This window comes from Rhinopithecus roxellana, chromosome 20, assembly GCF_007565055.1.
Source record: "Rhinopithecus roxellana isolate Shanxi Qingling chromosome 20, ASM756505v1, whole genome shotgun sequence".
NCBI lineage: Eukaryota > Metazoa > Chordata > Mammalia > Primates > Cercopithecidae > Rhinopithecus > Rhinopithecus roxellana.
The window spans coordinates 76041743-76061954 of record NC_044568.1 but is presented as its reverse complement, the minus strand read 5'-3'; positions in this window follow the sequence as shown (position 1 = coordinate 76061954).

The window sequence follows — 20212 nt, the reverse complement described above, 5'->3', positions numbered from 1 at the left end:
AAGTCGCATTGGTAGATGAAAAAAAAAAAAAACCCAACAAAAAACAAAGTAAATTACAGTGCCATTCATATTGTATAAGATCAATTATGAATTAAAAAAAAAAACCTCACAATTATGTGTCTTCTCAAGCTAGACAGAATGTGGTCTGTCCACACCATTGTATTGTTATTCAGCCGTAAAAGGAATGAAGCAAAATAAACAAGAAAGCTTTAAAAAATTAGCTGGGGATGGTAGTGCGTGCCTGTGTTCCCAGTTACTTGGGAGACAGAGGAGGGAAGATCACTTGAGCCCAGGAGGTTGAGGCTGCAGTGAGTGGTGTTTGCGTCACTGCACTCCCGCCTGGATGACAGAGAGACCCTGTATTAAAAAAAAAAAAAAAAAAAAAAAAGGAAAAAGGGTCATTGTAGATGCAACTGGTTAAGGATATTGAAATGAAATCATCCTGGATTTAGGGCAGGCCCTCAGTCCAATGATGGCTGTCCTTATGAAAAGAGGAGAGGACTCAGAAAGAAGATAACGTGGAGACAGGCAGAGATTGGGGTGAGGCATGTAAGAGCCAAGGATCGCCCAGGATTGCTGGCAGCCTCCAGGTGGCAGGACGGAGGCACAGAACAGATTCTCCCTCAGAGCCTTCAGAAGGACCCAGCCATGCTGGTGCTTTGATTTTGGACTCATGGCCTCCAGAACCGTGCGGGAATGCAGGGCTGTTGTTTGAAGTCACCCCGTTTGTATATAGTTAAGGGACTAATACAAGGTTTTGGCTAATTTGTGCCTAAGGTCTTTTTATTTGCATTCCCCTTGGCTGAGAAAGCCCACCCTCAGCCCAGTTTCCATCATCACAACTGGCTCCTTCTCGTCCAACATAGCTTAAATTATTTTTATTTTTAATTTTATATATTTTTTTTTTTTTTTAATTTTGTGAGAGTCTCACTGTCGCCCAGGCTGGAGTGCAGTGATACAATCTTGGCTTACTGCAACCTCTGCCTCCTGGATTCAAGCAATTCTCCTGCCTCAGCCTCCCAAGTAGCTGGGATTACAGGCGCCCGCCACCATGCCTGGCTAATTTTTGTATTTTCAGTAGAAATGGGGTTTCACCATGTTGGCCAGGGTGGTCTCTGACTCCTGACCTCAGGTGATCCACCTACCTTGGCCTCCCAGAGTGCTGGGATTACAGGCGTGAGCCACTGTGCCCGACCCATAGCTTAAATATTATCTGCTCAGTTGCCCCTTCCCTGTCCATCCCATCATGTGTTGCCCCCTACTATCTGCCCAAGTAGCTCTCCTTTATACACCCTTTAATTTTCTTTCTTATTTCCTTTTTTTTTTAAAAGTAGAAATGGAGTCTTGCTGTGTTGTCCAAGCTGGTCTGGAACTCCTGGGCTCAATCGATCCTCCCACCTTGGCCTCCCAAGTTTCTGGGATGATAGGCATGAGCCACTGCAACTGGCAACTTATATTTTCTTTTTAGGTCTGTCACTCTCTGGAATGACCTATTATTTATTTATTTATTTATTTTGAGATAGGGTCTCTCTCTGTCGCCCAGGCTGGAGTGCAATAGTGTAATCTCAGCTCACTGCAACCTCTGCCTCCTGGGTTCAAGCGATTCTCCTGCCTCAGCCTCCCGAGTAGCTGGGATTATAGGCGCGTGCGACCATGCCTGGCTAATTTTTTTCGTTTTTAGTAGAGACGGGGTTTCACCATGTTAGCCAGGATGGTCTTGATCTCCTGACCTCATGAGCCGCCTGCCTCGGTTTCCCAAAGTGCTGGGATTACACGCGTGAGCCACCACGCTTGGCCTATTTGTTATTTTTTATTTGAGCTACAATGTTAGCTGCTTGAGAGCAGAGCCTTGCCTGGCTGCTGTAATGCCAGCACCTGGCAAGTCACAGGTGCTGGAGTTGGAGGTTGGGGTTATTTGCAAAATGAATGAGAGACCGAAGACATTTGGAACACTGCTGGGGCACTGTTGCTCTGGGCTGTTGACATTCCACCCACTCAGCAGGGAGAAGAGATTTTAGTGATCCATTAGACCTGGATCAAAGTGTTCCCTTGAGATGAGCTGAAGAAGTCACCCTGTTCCTTCTTGTGTCTGGCTTTGGGAGAAGAATAGATATTTTCAATTGTCACAAGCCCACTCTGTTTATCTTCTTTCTAGGTTACCCCCAGGACCCTGGGGAGGCCACAAATGTGGTAGAGGATTGTGGGCAGTGTCTCTTCCTGACCAGTCTCTCCTCCCTGAATCCTAGCACTGATTATAGAATCCCAGCAGACTGCAGTCCTCAGCCTCAAATACACAGAGCAACCAGAGTGTGAGATGGGGGGTGGGGAGGCTCAGGTACCTTTGCCCCCAGGGAAGGATTAGCCGCTTTTCAACATGTCACTGTCCGACAGCCTTTGGGTCTGTCATTTTATTTCTGTTTCTATTTAATTAATTCATTAATTTATCCTATTTTATTTAAACTACATCTTGGCCAGGCGCAGTGGCTCACTCCTGCAATCCCAGCACTTTGGAAGGCCAAGGTGGGAGGATTTCTTGAGGCCAGGAGTTTGAGACCAGCCTGGGCAACATAGTGAGATCCTTTCTCTACAAAAACTAAAAAATTAGCTGGGTGTGGTGGTGTGCACCTGTAGTCCTAGCTACTGGGGAGGGTGAAGTGGGAGGATCACTTGAGCCTGGGAGATAGATGCGCAGTGAGCTGCAATTATGCCACTGCACTCCAGCCTGGGTGACAGAGTGAGACCCCGTCTCAATAAATAAACAAACGAACGAACGAACGAACGAACTACATCTGTTTCCTTCAAGTTAGTGGGCATTTGGTTAGATCCCATCACCCAGGCTGGACTGCATGGCAAGATCATAGCTCACTGCAGTCTGGATCTCCGGGGCTCAAGCCATCCTCCTGCCTCAGCCTCCTGAGTAGCTGGATTAAAGGCATGTGCCACTGAAATGAGGTCTTACGATGTTGCCAAGGTTGATCTCAAATTCCTGGGCTCAAGTGATCCTCCTGCTGTGGACTCCCAAAGTGCTGGGATTATAGGCCTGAGCCACTGCTCCTGGCCAGTTGGTTTTTTTCTAGCTGGTAAGGGGGCAGTGGCTCGGGAATATGAACTCATGTCCTGGTCAGTAACTCCCAGACGAATGGAAGATACACTCGACAGCTTACACATTTTCTCACTTTTTGTCCTCACAAGTCTGTGAGTGAGGTGTTGTTTTTTCCTATTTTATAGACGAGGTGCCGAGAGTAAGTTATGTGCCCAAGATCCCTTTTCCTTTTCTTTTCTTCCTTTGCCTTTTCTTTATTTCTTAAAACTTAAAAATAGTAAGAAACCTTATTTTTAGAGCAGTTTTAGGTTCACAGCAAAACTGAGTGGAAAATACAGAGATTCCTTGTGTGTGGACCATATTCTCCCTGACCCCTGCCCTTAACCTCCCTCACTAGCAACATCCTCCCTCCCTACCCCCCAAAAGTGGTGCATGGGTTGCAATCTGTGAACCTACATTAATACATGATCATTGTAGTAGTTTGTTCTCACACTGTGAATAAAGACATATCTAAGACTGGGTAGTTTATAAAGGAAAGAGGTTTAGTTGACTCATTTCCACATGGCTGGGGAGGCCTCATGATCATGGTGGAAGGCAAATGAGGAGCAAAACCACATCTTACATGGCAGCAGGCAAGAGAGCTTGTGCAAGGGAACTCCCATTTATAAAACCATCAGATCTCATGAGACTTACTCACTACCACGAGAACAGTATGGGAGAAACTGCCCCCATGATTCAATTATCTCCACCTGACCCCGCCTTTGACACATGGGGATTATTATAATTCAGGGTAAGAGTTGGTTGGGGACGCAGCCAAACCATGTCAATCATCTATCACCCAAGTACATAGTTTACATTAGTACATATACAATGTACATAGTTACATTACAACTCTTGGTGTTGTACCTTCTGTAGGTTTGGACCAGTGTGTAATGATGTGCAGCCACCATTAAAGTATCATAAAGAATAATTTCACTGCCTTACAAATCCTCTGCTCTGCCTGTTCATCCCGTCTTTCTCCCCAGCCCCTGGCTACCACTGATCTTTTCACTGTCTCCATAGTTTTACCTTTGAATGTCATAGAGTTGAATGTCATAGAGTTGGAATCATCCTGTATGTACCCTCTTCAGGCTGACTTCTTTCACTTGGTAATATGCATTTAAAGTTTGTCCATATCTTTTCATGGCTTGATAGCTCATTTCTTTTTAGCACTGAATCATTTGCCACTGTTGGAGGTACTTCAGTTTTTATCCATTCACCTGCTGAAGAATATTTTGGTTGCTCCCAAATTCTGGCAATCATGAGCAAAGCCTGCTATAAACATCTGTGTGCAGGTTTTTACGTGGACATAAATTTTCCCTTCATTTGGGTAAATATCAAGGAGTATAATTGCTGAATCATATAATAAGAGTAGGTTTAGCTTTGTAAGAAACTCCCAAACCGTCTCACAAAGTTGCTGTACCATTTTGCATTCCCACCAGCAATGGATGAGAGTTCCTGTTTGTTCACATGCTTGCCAGCATTTGGGGTTGTCGGTATTCTGGATTTTGGCCATGCTAATAGGTGTGTAGTGATATCCCATTGTTGTTTATAATTTGCAATTCCCTAATGACATTCTTTAATTTTTTTTTTTTTTGAAAAAGGGTTTTGTGCTGTCACCCAGGCTGGAGTGCAGTGGTACAATCATAGCTCACTGCAGCCTCCAACTCCAGGACTCAAGCCATCCTCTCACATCTTTCTCCTGAATAGGTGGGACTACAGGTGCATGCCATCATGCCCGGCTAATTTTTTAAACTTTATTTTCAGTAGAGTCAAGGTCTCGCTATGTTGTCCAGGTTGGTCTCAAGCTCCTGGGTTCAGGTGATACTCCCACGTTGGCCTCCCAAAGTGCTGGGATTACAGGCATGAGCCTCCATGCCTGGCCCCGAATGACATTCTTAAAACATTTTTATTGTGATATATAGCATTCATATAACACATCTGTACAACATATACAGTACACAAAGTATAACAAATAGTTATAAAGGAAACACCCAAGTAATTACCAACCAGTTCAAGATATAGATATTGCCAGAACCCAGAAGCTTCTGTTTATTTCCCCTTTACCCCCTTAGAAATACTCACCATCCTTTCTTCTGTGGTTCTCAGTTGTTTGCTTGTTTTTATAGTTTTACTGCCTAAGCATGCACCCTCACAATGTAGTTTAGCTTTGCTTGCTTTGAACTTTAAATAGAATCACACTGTATTGTATTCTTTGGTGTTTGATTTTTTTGTTTACTCAGTATTATAAGGTGAATCAGCTGGGCGTGGTGGCTCACGCCTGTAATCCCAACACTTTGGGAGGCCAAGGTGAGTGGATCATGATGAGGTCAGGAGATCGAGACTATCCTGGCCAACATGGTGAAACCCTGTCTATACTAAAAATACAAAAATTAGCTGGGTGTGGTGGTGCGCCTATAGTCCCAGCTACTTGGGAGACTGAGGCAGAATAGCTTAAACCCTGGAGGCGGAGGTTGTAGTGAGCCAAGATTGCGTCACTGCACTATAGCCTGGAGACAAAGCAAGACTCTGTCTCAAACAAGGAAACAAAAAATCAAAAACAAAAAGATAAAAACAAAAAACAAAAAGTAGCCAGATGTGGTAGTTCACGCCTGTAATGCCAACTATTCGGGAGGCTGAGGCAGGAGAATTGCTTGAACCTAGAAGGCAGAGGTTGCAGTGAGCCGAGATCATGCTACTGTACTCCAGTCTGGGTGACAGAGTGCGGCTCCACCTCAAAAAAAAAAAATATATATATATATATATATATATATATTTGATGAAATACATATATATGATGAAATACATATATATGATGAAATACATGTAGAGATGAAATACATATGATGAAATATATATATGTATATATATGATGAATCTATGCTGTGTCCCATATGGTTTGTTCAATTTCATAGCAGTATATTTCAAGGAATGATTGTAATATGATGATTTATTCAAACCACTGAGATGGACATTGGGTTGATTCCATTTTAGCTATTTCATCGCTGTTCTTGCCACAGTATTAGGCTGGGTTGACCCCACATGGAGCAAAAATGACACAGTTAATTTGCTCAGGCAACTTCCACCTCTCTTTCAGTGGTATAGTAGCACACAGAGCAAATAGCATTCTAAACTCTATCCAGTCCTATCTGGGTAGAAATGACTCATGTAATTATAAAGCATTGAGGCATCTCAGATTATCCCACTGGGTCTCTTCTTTACGGAGAATGTCCAAACTAGCTCCAGAGAACATTTTGTGCTGAGTGTTAGTTACCTATTTCTTAGTGACATCTTGAAATCTCCAATGCAGGTGTGCAGGTGTGGTCTTGACATTTAGTAACATGGTGCCATGATGGATGACTATGGATCCATGATCATGATGGGATGGGTGACTGTAGTTCTGCTCATAGAGAGGCTTTCTTGTTTGTTTCTGAGACTCCTCTGGGTGCCATATCTGCATTGAGTAAAAACCTCCAAGAACATGTTGTGGTTTGAAATGCTGGACTTGGTGGATGGGGACTAGGCTGGAGGGTGAAGGGAAGAATGGAATCAGATCAGGAGAGACCTCAGACAGCTTAAGGGAGGCTAGGGTTGAGAGTCTGGCCTCTGGATTTGAGCAGACCTGGATTCAACCACACCTGTGAGACCCCGGGCAACCTCTCTGAAGGTCACTTTCCTCATGGGTGAAATGGGACAGGCTTAGTCAATGCCTCCCTGCCTGAAATGCCTTCTCTATCAGAACCATCCCCCGAGAACAAGAGTGGGGCTGCTGTTAGAGGTTCAGAACACCGACTGCCCTTTTCATTGTGTTCCTGGCTTTTGTAATTTTTCCCTTTCCCCTCCAACTTGCATTTTTCTCTTTTTCAGGTGATGATATACCACGAGCCTTCAGATCTAACAGATATGCTTTGATAAGATGGCTCGCCATTAGCTCCTTTCATCTTGGGAACATTGCGCAAACCAAATCTAATCAATACAGGACATTGAGGGCTCATGGAGGGTCCACATCTTCCAGAGCACTGCCTGGGGGTGAGATTGCATCATCTGAGTCCACACACCTGGCTAGACGTATCTGCCCCATACTTACCCAGTGGTTCAGAACATAGTGCCCAAGGCCTGGGCTCCCGCTGCATCCTTACATACACCATCTCTAATTATCCTGGCTACCCTGAGGGGGAGATAGCAAGACTGGCCCCATCTTGCAGATCAGGAAACTGAGGCTCAGAGATGCTAAGCCACTTACCTATGGTCACTCAGCTCCTAGGGGGCTGGCCCAGGTAGGTCTGATTCTGAAATAAATGACGTGAGTCTTCTAACTTTCTGGGGTTAGATAGCCTCGGTGCAATCTTGGCCCCGCCCCTTATTGCCTGTCTTAAGTCAGATTGCCCCAGAACCAACTGAAAATGGGAATTGATATGCAAATGATTTATTGAGGAAGGCTCCCAGGAAAAACTGGAAGTTGAGTGAGGAAAGCAGACTAGGGAAGGGCAAGTTCAAGTTCAAGTGGGATTCCAGCCTCAGCCTGATACTGTGGGTTTCTGGAGCATAAATTACATTTTAGCATTTGTCCTGCCTTGAAGCAAGTGTGGTAGTTTCCTAGACCTGTCTTAAGAAATTACCACCACTGTGTGGCTTAAAACAACAGAAATTGGCCAGGCGCAGTGGCTCACGCCTGTAATCCCAGCACTTTGAGAGGCTGAGGCAAGTGCATCACCTGAGGTCAGGAGTTCGAGACCAGTCTGGCCAATGTGGTGAAACCCCGTCTCTACTAAAAATACAAAAATTAGCCAGGCGTGGTGGCACATGCCTGTAATCCCAGCTACTTGGGAGGCTGAGAGAGGAGAATCGCTTGAACCCAGGAGGTGGATGTTGCAGTGAGCTGAGATCACACCACTGCACTCTAGCCTGGGTAACAAAGCGAGACTCCATCTCAAAAAAAAAAAAAAAAAAAAAAAAAAAAAAGAAAGAAAATAAAGAAAAAATCAACAGGCATTTATTCTCTCACAGTTCTGGAGACCAGAAGTCTGAAATGAAGATGTTGGCAGGGTCGGCTTCCTCTACGAGCTCTAGGGGAGGATCTGTTCCATGCCTTTCTTCTAGCTCCTGGAGGCACTGCAATCCTGCGAGTCCCCTGGCTTGTAGACACATCCGTTCCATGTGTACCTCCATCATCATATGGCCTTCTCTTATCTTCTGTGTCTATGTCTTTTTCTGTTCTTATGAGGACAGTTGCCATTGGCTCATTGACCTGGATAATCCAGGGCTATCTCATCTCAAGATCCTTAACTTAATTACATCTACAAAGACCGTTTTTCCAAATAAGGCCAGATGCACAGTTTCTGTGTGGACCTATTTTTATTTATTTATTTTTGTGAGATGGAGTCTCACACTGCCTCCTGGGCTGGAGTCCAATAGCGCTGTCTCAGCTCACTGCAACCTCTGCCTCCCGAGTTTGCACAATTCTTGTGCCTGAGCCTCTCGAGTAGCTGGGATTACAGGCACACACCACCACACCTGGCTAATTTTTTGTAGAGACAGGATTTTACCGTGTTGGCCAGACTGGTGTCAAACTCTCCTTGTGATCTGCCTGCCTTGGCCTCCCAAAGTGCTGGGATTACAGGCATAAGCCACTATGCCCGGCCATGAGTGGACCTATTTTTTTGGAGGGCACCATTTAACCCATGAGAGCAAGGAAACTGGGCTTTCATACTCCTACTGTAGTCAGGAATTGGCTAAGGGGCACCATGGGAGGATGTGAACCCCTAGGCACTACCAGGTTTCTGCTAGTGTAGGCAGAGTAATCTAGTACTTCCAGTCCCCTCGAGAAAGTCTGTTAGAAGAAGTCAAGCTTATAGACCCTGTGGGTAGATGCAAAAAATGGTAATAGGGATTAAAAAATATGTTTGCATTATCTAATGTTGAGTAAAAAACTACTCTAGGTCGGGTGCAGTGGCTCATGCCTGTAATCCCAGCACTTTGGGAGGCCTAGGCAGGCAGATCACTTGAGGTTAGGAGTTCAAGACCAGCCTGGCCCATATGGTGAAACCCTGTTTCTACTAAAAATACAAAAATTAGCCAGGTGTGGTGGCAGGCACCTGTAATCTCAGCTACTTGGGAGGCTGAGGCACGAGCATCGCTTGAACTTGGGAGGCAGAGGTTGCAGTGAGCCAAGATTGCACCACTGCACTCCAGTCTGTGCAAAAGAGCGAGACTCTGTCACAAAAAAACAACAAACAAGCAAGCAAACAAAAAAAACTATAATGTAGTGTCTTGATGCAACTGTTTTATTTTGCTTCTAGATCTATGGGGCAGGAATTTAGGAAGGGTTTGGCTGGGCTGTGTCTCTCTGATGCACATGGTATGGGCCAGAATAGCTGGGGCTGCAGGATCCACTTGCGAGCTAGATTCTTCACTCATGTGTCTACTATATCGATGGCCGCTGGCCTCTCTCCCCACATGGCTGGTCATGCTCCAGGCCCTTTCCTGGAGGTGGTGTTCTCCTCACCACCCCTTGGCAGCAATCAGAAACTTGCCAGCCCTATGAGGGAGCCACCTTGGCAGCAAATCCTGCAGTCCCAGTCAAGCCTTCAAATGATGGCAGCCCTGGCTGACATCTTGACCGTAACCTCATGAGACCACCCAAGACTGTCTTGAATTTTTGACCCACGGAAGACAATGGACCTTCATTATAGTTACGATTTTATGCCAGTAAGTTTTGGGGTAATGTATTATGCAGCAATAGGTAGCTGATCCAGGAGACAAGCGGCAGATGACAAGCAGGCAGGTGGCCACAAAGATGGGCAAATGTTGGCCACATTTTAGGTGCTTAAGAAATGCTTGCGATGGAATGGGTGATACATGCTTCTACTCTTTGGGTTGGACCATGAGCCCTTCTCTGTATTCCACAGGTCATTGTCACAGTTTGGGCCACCTAGTTGCTCACCTGTATGTCTGCAGTCACCACCTACCTGGCATTTCTGATCCCAAACTCGCTCCTTATAGTGTCTAATCCATTCTCTACTCTCCCCATGGCCATGTGACTGAGTCCTCACACCCGGCTAGATGTATTTCTGTATCTGTTTATATGGCTTGATTGGAAGCCCCTGAAACCAGCAATGGCTAATTTATGCTTAAAAATGTAATGATGTGTATCTCACACCAAATGGAAAGAAAAGCTGGAAAACCCAAGCCTTGAAAAAGAAAGGGTCCACAAAGGCTCAGGAAATTTAGAACAAAAGCAGAGACCTTCTTCAAGGCATTGTCTCAGAAACGAGTAAACCTTATACCCCCAATACTTTCCATCATTATATTTCCTATTTATGATGCAAATTCCAGGGAGAAAGCATCCAGCCTAGCTTGGCTGTAGGTGGGTGGGTCAACTTGATTGACAGTCCTGCTAAGACCATGCAGTGGGAAGGGATGGTTCCCCTAAGGAAAATTGCGGTACCGTTACCTGAAGAAGGAAGAAAAGGTGCTGGGCAGCTCCAGTCCTCAGATGCCTACCTCACAGCCCCTGGTCACTCCTGGCGTGACTGCCACACTGGGCTGTTGCTTGCTTTCCAGAGACCATGCTCTACCTCTGGATCTTTGTATCTGAAATGCTCTCCCTCCTGACTTGCCCACTGATTAATTTCTACACATCCTTCAAGCTCTCCATCCTTTGGACAGTTTTGTCCATTGCCTGAGCAGGCCGAATTAAGAGGACTCTGTTCTATGGGGGACCTGTGCTTGTTTCTATCAGCTCCCCGAGGAGGCTTGGTTTTCTTCCTCCTCATCTCTCCAGCCCCGAGGCAGCTGCTGGCCATGGTGCAAGCTCAGGGAATATTCCTGAAGGAGGGCCAAGTTGCCAGCTTCCCTTTTGTATGACTTTGGTTGTTATTCCTGTTCTGTGGGGGGAATTTTAGCCACAGGCGAAAAGGGCAGCTTGTACAAAAACAAAATTTTCGACTTTTTCTTTCTCTCTTGGGAAACTGTGTGCAGACAAAGCAATGCTGTTGAGCTCTGTGGAGAAGAGGGGGAGAGAGCTGGCATGGGCCGGGAGGGAGGGAGCCTGGGGGAGCTGGATGTGGGAGGCTAGGATGCCTGGGAGCAATGGGGGCTGAAAGACCTGTAATGGGATACCCAGGGGAGGCAGTGTGATGTGGGCACAAAAACCTGAGCTCTGGAGTCTTGGATTCAAGCTCTGCCCCTTTCTCTCTTTTTTTTTTTTTTGAGATGGAGTCTCGCTCTGTTGCCCAGGCTGGAGTGCAGTGGCCGGATCTCAGCTCACTGCAAGCTCCGCCTCCCGGGTTTTACGCCATTCTCCTGGCTCAGCCTTCCGAGTAGCTGGGACTACAGGCGCCCACCAACTCGCTCGGCTAGTTTTTTGTATTTTTTAGTAGAGACGGGGTTTCACCATATTAGCCAGGATGGTCTCGATCTCCTGACCTCATGATCTGCCCGTCTCGGCCTCCCAAAGTGCTGGGATTACAGGCTTGAGCCACCGCGCCCGGCCAACTCTGCCCCTTTCTCTAATGAGCTACATGACTTTAGACAAGTTATTGGTATCTGGGAGCCTCCGTTTCCTTCATCTGTGAAAGGAGGGTAAGAGTGCCCAGCTGACAGAGTTGTTTTAAGGTTTAAATGAAACAGCCCAGCTTGGTACCAGTAGATAATCATTGTTCAATTAACACATTTTCCTTTATTTTGTTTTATTTTATTTTATTTTATTTCATTTTATTTAGAGACAGGGTCTTGCTCTGTCCCGCAGGCTGGAGTGCAGTGATGCCACCATAGCTCACTGCAGTCTCAACCTCCTGGGCTCAAGCAATCCTCCCACCTCAGGTTAGCTGGGATCACGGGCATACATCACTGTGCCCGGCTAATTTCTTTTATTTTTTGTAGAGATTGGATCTTGCTATGTTGGCCAGGCTGATCTAGGACTCGTGGTCTCAAGTGATCCTCCCGCCTTGCCTCCCAAAGTGCTGGAATTACAGGCGTGAGCCACCGTGCCCAGCCGATAGTACATTCCTGATAGGGTTGTGAAGAATGAGTGAGTCCATGTGCTTAGAACAGGGCCTGGCCAATAGGAAGTACCCAATAAACATCAGCCATTTTTATAACTGTTTCACTGTCTTGGTAGGGCCAGGGAGGAGCTACTGACCCCCAGCGTTCTCAAGAGCCTCTCCTGGGCTTGCTGTGTTGCTGATGATGTTGGCAGTGCTAGAGTCCTTGTGTGTGAGGACAGGGGGATGCATGAGCTCCTCTTGGCCCTGACCTTTGCATCTGGCTGGCTTGTGTTCACCAAAGGAGGATCTTTTACAAGATGCTTTTTGCTGCAAACTATTGGGTGGAAGAGTTGTTTTCCAGGCATGTTGACAGCAGCCTTCAGTTCTCATCTCCTGATCTGCCTTGAAGTTTGAAAAGGTTAGGGAAGGCGGGTGGGAGATGAGGTGTGTGCAACGGAGACAGTGTGAGCTCCGGAGCTGGAAGGTCGTGGTCTGACTACAATCTTTACTGCTGAATATCTACACGAGAGTAATCATTGTCTGCAGCATTTCTTCCTTGTGGGAACTGCTCTGCTCCACCCTTGTGGTCCTGGGAGGGACTGTCAATCGTGACAATCATGCCCTGGGGTGGTGTCATGTGATCTGGAATGGCCAATCATAGAGCCTGAACTTCCTGGTGACATAATTTCAGAAAGAGGCATGTGACCCAGTCCCATGGCCAATCAGATTCTTCTCTGGGACTAGTCTCTGGATTTTGGGAGAGAGATGCTCTTGTTCTCTAGACTTCTTGGCCAGGAGGAAGTAAGTTTGGGCCTTTGCCTGTCATGTGGTAAGAGCCTGAGAAACAGAAGCAAGCAGAGCTAATAGACTGGTGAAGATAGAGCCCTGATGACCTTGGGCTCCTGGATACAGCCATGCCTGGAGCCGGCTACACTTCTGCACTGCTAAACTACCCAGTTCCATGAGCTTTTTTGGCTTAAGACATTATGGTTTAGGTTTCTAAAACTTGAAGCTGAATTATTCCTAACACTGTATGATTTATTGAGCATTTGCCTTGTGCCAGAGACTGTACTTACAATTTAGTAAGTATTGTCTGATTAATCATGAGTGAGTTTCTTTATCTCTTGGAGACTTCATTTTCTGGTGTGTAAAATGGGGGTGATCTTATAAGAATAGGACTGTTGTGAGGCTCAAGTGAAGCCAAGAATACAGAGTTCCCGGCACATAGTTGGCCCCCAATGAATGTTAGAACGTTTTCTTTGATGGGGGAATTTTGTGACTGATATCTTTGTGTGTACTTTTGGGTGCAATTGCCTATCTTTTTTTTCCTTAGAAGAAATCCTGAAAGTGGAATTGCAGAATCAAAGGGTATTTATTTGTTAAGGTCCTTGACTCACTGCACCAAATCACTCTCCAGAATCATAGCAGTTGTGTTAGTTACCTGTTGCTGTGGGTCAAATCTCCATAAACTTTGTCACTTGAAACAATGCACGTTAATTATCTCACTGTTTCTGTGGGTTAGGAGCAGCTTGTCTGGGTCCTTTGCTTTTCCATCTTTCATGAGGCTGCAATCAAGTTGTCAGCTGGGGCCAGGGTCTTATTTGAAAGCTCAACTGCGGAAGGAGCTTTCTGTACCTTTTGAATTTTCTGTACCTTTTGAATTCCAAGTCACTCAGGTTGTTGCTGAATTAAGTTCCTCCAGGGCTGCTTACAGAGGATCTCAGTTCCTTGCTGGCCAGCCTCGGTTTCCATCCCTGTTGGCCTGTCCAACATGAAGTGAGCAAGCTAAGAAGGCACATAGAGACCGCTAGCAAGATGACAGTTACAAGCCCATGTAACATAATCACAGAAATGAAATCTCATCAACTTTGCTGCATTCTACTCATAGAATCAAGTCACAGAGCTCAACCACATTCACAAAGAGGGGGTGAATACCAGGATGAGCGATCACTGGGGGTTATCACTTTTTAAAAAAAAAATGAATTGTGCTCTTTGTGTCCTAGCAAAGAAATTCTTACTAACTCAAGGTCACACAGATTTTCTCCTTTTTTTTTTTTTTTTAGCTCTATAGCTTTAGTTTTTACATTTAGGTCTGGCATCCATTTACGGTTAATTTTTCTATATGGTACAAAGTAAGAATAGATGTTTATTTTTATGTTTATTTTGATATCCAACGGGGTGACATAATTTTAGTCATAAAGCACAAAATGGAAAACTCTACATGCAGGATGATGAAAATTCTAATAATCATATCTTACATGTGAGTACTTACTATGTAACAGACTCTGGGTAAGTGTTTTACCTGCATTATTTTATTTACTTCTCACAATGACCCAAATGGAGGTGGAACTCATTAAATATCCTCTCAACACCATGCAACTGATAAATTAGAAACCACTCTTGACTGACATGTAATGACTTGTGAGACGTTTTGTTGTGTTAACAAAGCAAAGCGTAGACTATACGCTTCACCTGTGTGAAGAGAAATGCATGCACAGATACACACACACACCCCTCTCCAAAGCTATATTTGCCTGCATAAAACAACTCTGGAAAGATAAAAAGCAATTGCTAGATGTGGTTACCTCTGAGTAGCTGGGCTCAGGAGAGGGAAGGTGACTTTTCACAGTATGACGTTCTGTACCTTTTGAATTTTAAAACACATGCATTTTACGACTTGTGTCAATATTACCGTATAAGGAATATATAAAATTAGAGGGAAATAGGAAGTGGCCTTCTTCCAAAGACTATACTCTTATTCACCATCCTGGCTTCCATTTCCATTCATATATATTTACATCTATTCATCCTTTTATAGTTTCATCTCTCTTTGCCTCTATATTTTCAGCTGTTAACTAAGATGATAATAGTCCCTGCCTGGAAGGATGGCAGTGAGGATTGGGACCATGAACACAAATATTTAAAACAGGGCCCTGCACTCAGAATAAGCTCAGTAGATGCTATTATCTTTATTTTATTCATAGAAAAAGCATTGTAAAAGAAATGCACCTGACATGTTAATAGAGTCTTCTCTGGTTGTGAGATCATAGGTGACTTTTATTTTCTTATTTTCCCCAAAGTTTAAAAAAGTTACATACTATTTTTATAATAAGCATGTTTGTTTGCTCCTTCCCAGCCTGGATGACCCCAGGAGTCTCTGCTTGCAAGTTCTCTAGGGGATTCTATTCAGACTTTAAGTAATGGCTGAGGTTGGAAAAGGCCAGGCTAGTCTGGCCTGTGTCTAGACAGTTTATTTCCCTCGCCTGCTATAGAAACGAGATGCTTCTTAATACTGGAAAATGTTTTTGAACAAAACCCCAGGCTCTGGGAGATCATAATATATCAGTGTGGGTTCATCAGTTGCAACAGATGGTGGTGGACGCTGATAATGGGGGAAGGCTATGCAGGGATGGGAAGCAGGTACACAGGAAGTCTGGGTATCTTTTGCTCAGTTTTTCTCTGAAACTAAAGTTTTTCTAAAACAAATAGTTTATGTATTTATTTATTTTTGAGATAGGGTCACACTATATTTCCTAGGCTGGTCTTGAACTCCTAGACTCAAGTGATCCTCTCAAGTAGCTGGGATTATAGAAGGCCATTATTTTAAGTGAAACAAAATTCAGAAACAGAACGTCAAATAGTGCATGTTCTTACTTATAAGTGGGAGCTAACTAGTATGTACACATGGACATAGAGTATAGAATGACAGACATTGGAGACTTGGAAGATGGGAGGTGGAAGGGGAGTGGGTGATGGCAAATTGCTGAATGGATCCAATGTACATTACCTGGGTGATGAATATACTAAAAGCCAAGACTTCACCACTAGGCAATACATGCATGTAACAAAATTGCACTTGGATCTCTTACATTTATACAAATTTAAAAAAATCTATTAAAAAACAAACAAGTGATGGGCGCTGTGGCTCACGCCTGTAATCCCAACACTGTGGGAGGCCGAGGTGGGCAGATCACCTGAGGTCAGGTGTTCAAGACCAGGCTGGCAAACACGGTGATACTCCGTCTCTACTAAAACACAAAAATTAGTGGGGCATGGTAGCACGTGCCTGTAATCCCAGCTACTCAGGAGGCTGAGGCAGGAGAGTGCTTGAACCCTGGAGGTGGAGGTTGCAGTGAGCCGAGATCGCACCACCGCACTCCTCTTGGGCGACAGAGAGGGACTCCGTCTCAAAAACAAACAAACAAACAACAACAACAACAAAAAACAAGGCCAGGCGAGATAGCGCACGCCTGTAATCCCAGCAGTTTGGGAGGTCAAGCTGGAAGGATGACATCATGGCCCACCAAGGATGTCCACATTTTCATCCCCCAAACCTGTGACTATGTTCCCTTATATGGCAATGGTGACTTTAAGGTGGGATTGAGTTAGGGATCTCGAGGTGGGGAAATTATTCTGGACTCTGTAGGAGTTCAAGACCAGCCTGGGCAACATAGTGAGACCCTGTCTCTACAAAAGTATAAAAATTAGCCGGGCGTGGTGGTGAGCCTGTCGTCCCAGCTATTCAGGGGGCCTGAAATGGGAGGGTTGCTTGAGCCCTGGGGGCAGAAGTTGCAGTGAGTCAAGATTACACCACTGCACTCCAGCCTGGGTAAGGGAGTAAGACCTTGTCTCAAAACATCAACAACAACAACAACAACAACAACAAAAACCCTCTCCAGGGTTAGGGAGAAGAAGGAAAGCAAGTAGAGGAGGATGGCTAATGTGCTTGGATTAATAGGCATTAATAATGCCTATTTTTCAGACAGGAGGCTGATCTTCGAGAAACGTCCCAAACATTAAAGTGAATTCTGGAATGGAGATCACCAGCTGAACTGTTGAAGCCCTTACTGAAGCTACTGTTTGTGCCTTGACATTATGGAATTTTAGGGGAACCTGGCCTGGTGTGTTTTGGGGACATCACCTGCATAGATGTCACTCTGGCGAACCAGGGTGTAGCACTGCCACCCTGGAATGCCCTACTTATCTTGCACAGCTTGTCTCCGTTCCCTCTCTTTCTGGAAGCCTTCTTCTCTGGCCTGCTCTTGACTTCTGCATTGCCTTTTGTAGCACAGTGGAAACCAGACCCAACTCCCACAGCTCAGATAAACCTGGTTTCCAATCCCAGCTGCTTTTGTGACTTTGCATGCCACATTACCTCCGTAGGCCTCAGTTTCCTCATCTCTGGTGCAGAAGTGATCAACAGTCCCTACCTTATTAGGGTTTGTGGAAGGCACAGTCATGGCCCACCAAAGATGTCCACATTTTCATCCCCCAAACCTGTGACTATGTTCCCTTATATGGCAATGGTGACTTTAAGGTGGGATTGAGTTAGGGATCTCGAGGTGGGGAAATTATTCTGGACTCTCTAGGTGGGCTTGGTGTGATCACAAGGTACCTTGTAAGAGGCAGGTAAGAGGGTCAGAAAAAGAAGATGGAAGGGTGGAAGCAGAGGTCAGCTTTGCAGATGAGGGAGAAGCCACAAGCCAAGGAATGCAGGTGGCCTCTAAAAGCCAGAAATGGCAAGGAAATGGTTTCTCCTCTAGAGCCTCCAGATGAAGCAGAGCCCTGCCCACACCTTCACTTTAGCCCAGGGAGCCTGACTTCAGACTCCCAAGCTCTAGAATTCTAAGAATACATTTGTGTTATTTTAAGCCACAAAATTCGTGATAATCTGACACAGCAGCCATGAGAAACTAATATAGGGTTGCTGTGAAGATGAAATCTCACAGGTTATGCGGGAGAGTCACTGGGATGAAGGCAGGAGTGGGGGCTATGTGAACACGCTGGCATAGGAAGCCCTTTTTTATTTCAACACTCAGCAAATGGTGGTTATTATTAAATAGTATTATTTTGACTTATTTTTAGGACTACAAGTGTGACACATTGTTACGTGTATTTCTTTCCTTTTCTGTTCCCTGCAGGACACTGTGAGCTCCCTGGAGGAGGCAGAGGACCTTGTCCTATTCCTATTGTATCCTTAGTGCCTGGCATACAGTAGTTGCTCAACAAACAAGTGCTTTAAATACATGCACGGATTTTTAGACGTCTATGTCTGACTTACCTAGGCCTGAACACGACAGAACAGGATGAGAACTCAGGAATGAAGGTGAGGATGATGATGGTGCAATGACGCTGTTGGGGATGACGACAGTGGTAGTCATCACAACAGCACCACTTACTAGACCTGAATGCCTGCTATGTGTCAGACACTGGTTGCATCCATCATCTTTCATTAACCCAACAATCCTGGGAGGCAGATATTGTTTCTATCAGAGGAGCTGTGAGGTCTACAGTCAGCATGTGGGCTCTGGAGGGAGGCTGTGGCTGGGCTGAACCAAGATACCTTTCTTCTTGTCTTTGGTGAGGGCTTGAGTAACCATTTTATTTCTTTTCTGGGTCTCACTTTTCTTCTCTGTAATATGATGGGCAGATGCTATGGGTTTTCCCAGCTCTGTGGTTCTAGTGCTTTGCCCTTTCCTGGATCCCCACCAAGCTGCAGTAGGGAGAAGGACAAAATCTGTCTCTCAAAGGCTCTCACTGCAGGCCTGGGCTGGGGGAGTGGGGTGCCAGTGGCCCCAGTAGCAAGCAGTTTCAAGACAACATGACTGGGGAGACCTGACTGACTCCTGTCCCCACACCCACCATCCCCTGTGATGTTCAGAATCTCTGTCAGTGAATTTCTAGCGTGGCCTTCGTATGCCCTGGCCATGGATGGCGGGCAGGGGTGGGTGGAGCTGGCTGGAGGCTGGCTCTGGGCATTGATGTGGCAATTCTGGCTTTAACAAACTGTAGAGATGCTGATTCCTGGCAAACACTAAATGCTTTCAGCATGGAGAAGAGGGGTAGGCTGCCTGCTGTCTGTGGCGCTGGGGCAGACAAAGGTGTCAGACCTAATTGTTCAGATTAACACCCGGGTAGCAACAACAGCCTTGAATTTGGAGGTAGGCCTGGGTTGAAATGCCAAGTCTATGCCTTATTAGTTGTGTGACCTTGCTGGGTCACACTCTGAGCTGCCGTATGACGTTTCATAGGAGAAGGACTTGAGCTAATAGCTGGAGCTAATGTTTACCAGCTGTTTTTTCTGGGCTGCCTGGGACTCTGCTCAGGACTTGGCATGAATGATTCCAGGTCACGTCCTTATAATCTCGCAGTCAGGATTATCTTTATGCCTCGACCTCCTAGGCTCGAGTGATCCTCCTACCTCAGCCTCTTAAGCAGCTGAGACCACAGGTGCTCACCACCATGCCCAGCTAATTTTTAAATTTTTTACTTGTAGAGAGGGGGTCTCACTATGTGGCCCAGGCTGGTCTCAAATGCCAGGGCTCTAGCCATCCTCCATGCCTTGGCCTTCCAAGATCCTAGGATTCTAGGTGTGAGCCACTGTGCCCAGCCTCTCCTATATTGTCTCATTTAATTTCGACGATAATTCTGTGATTTGGTATCATTACACTCATTCTTCTGATGAGGAAAATGAAGTTTGGAGAACTAAAACCGGTGATCAGTGTCCCTTGGCAAATAAGGGACGGAGGTGGCATTTGAAATGAGGTTTCTTTGATACTTAATTCTTTCCGCTACATCTCTCATATTAAGCTATTGTCAGGCCTTATGAGTTAATGTTGACTGAGGCCAGGCCCCGTGGCTCATGCCTGTAATCCCAGCACTTTGGGAGGTCGAGGCGGGTGGACCCTTTGAGGCCAGGATTTGAGACCAACCTGGCCAACAGGGTGAAACCCTGTCTCTACCAAAAATACAAAAATTAGCTGGGTGTGGTTGTGGGTACCTGTAATCCCAGCTACTTGGGAGACTGAGGCAGGAGAATCACTTGAACCTGGGAGGTGGAGGTTGCAGTGAGCTGAGATCACACCATTGCACTTCAGCTTGGGCGACAGAGTGAGATCCTATCTCAAAATAAATAAATAAATAAATAAATAAACAAACAAATAAATATTGACTGAGTATCTCTTATATGTGAGTCTTGCTTTATGCTCTTGTTACTCAAATGCATGAAACCAATCCCACATTCAAAGTGTGGCTTTGAAGTTAGACAAGCTTGTGTTTGAATCCTGGCTCCTCTACTTAATAGCGGTGTGATATTGATTCACTTACTCAACCTCTCTGAGCCTTGAGTGTTCCTATCTCTAAC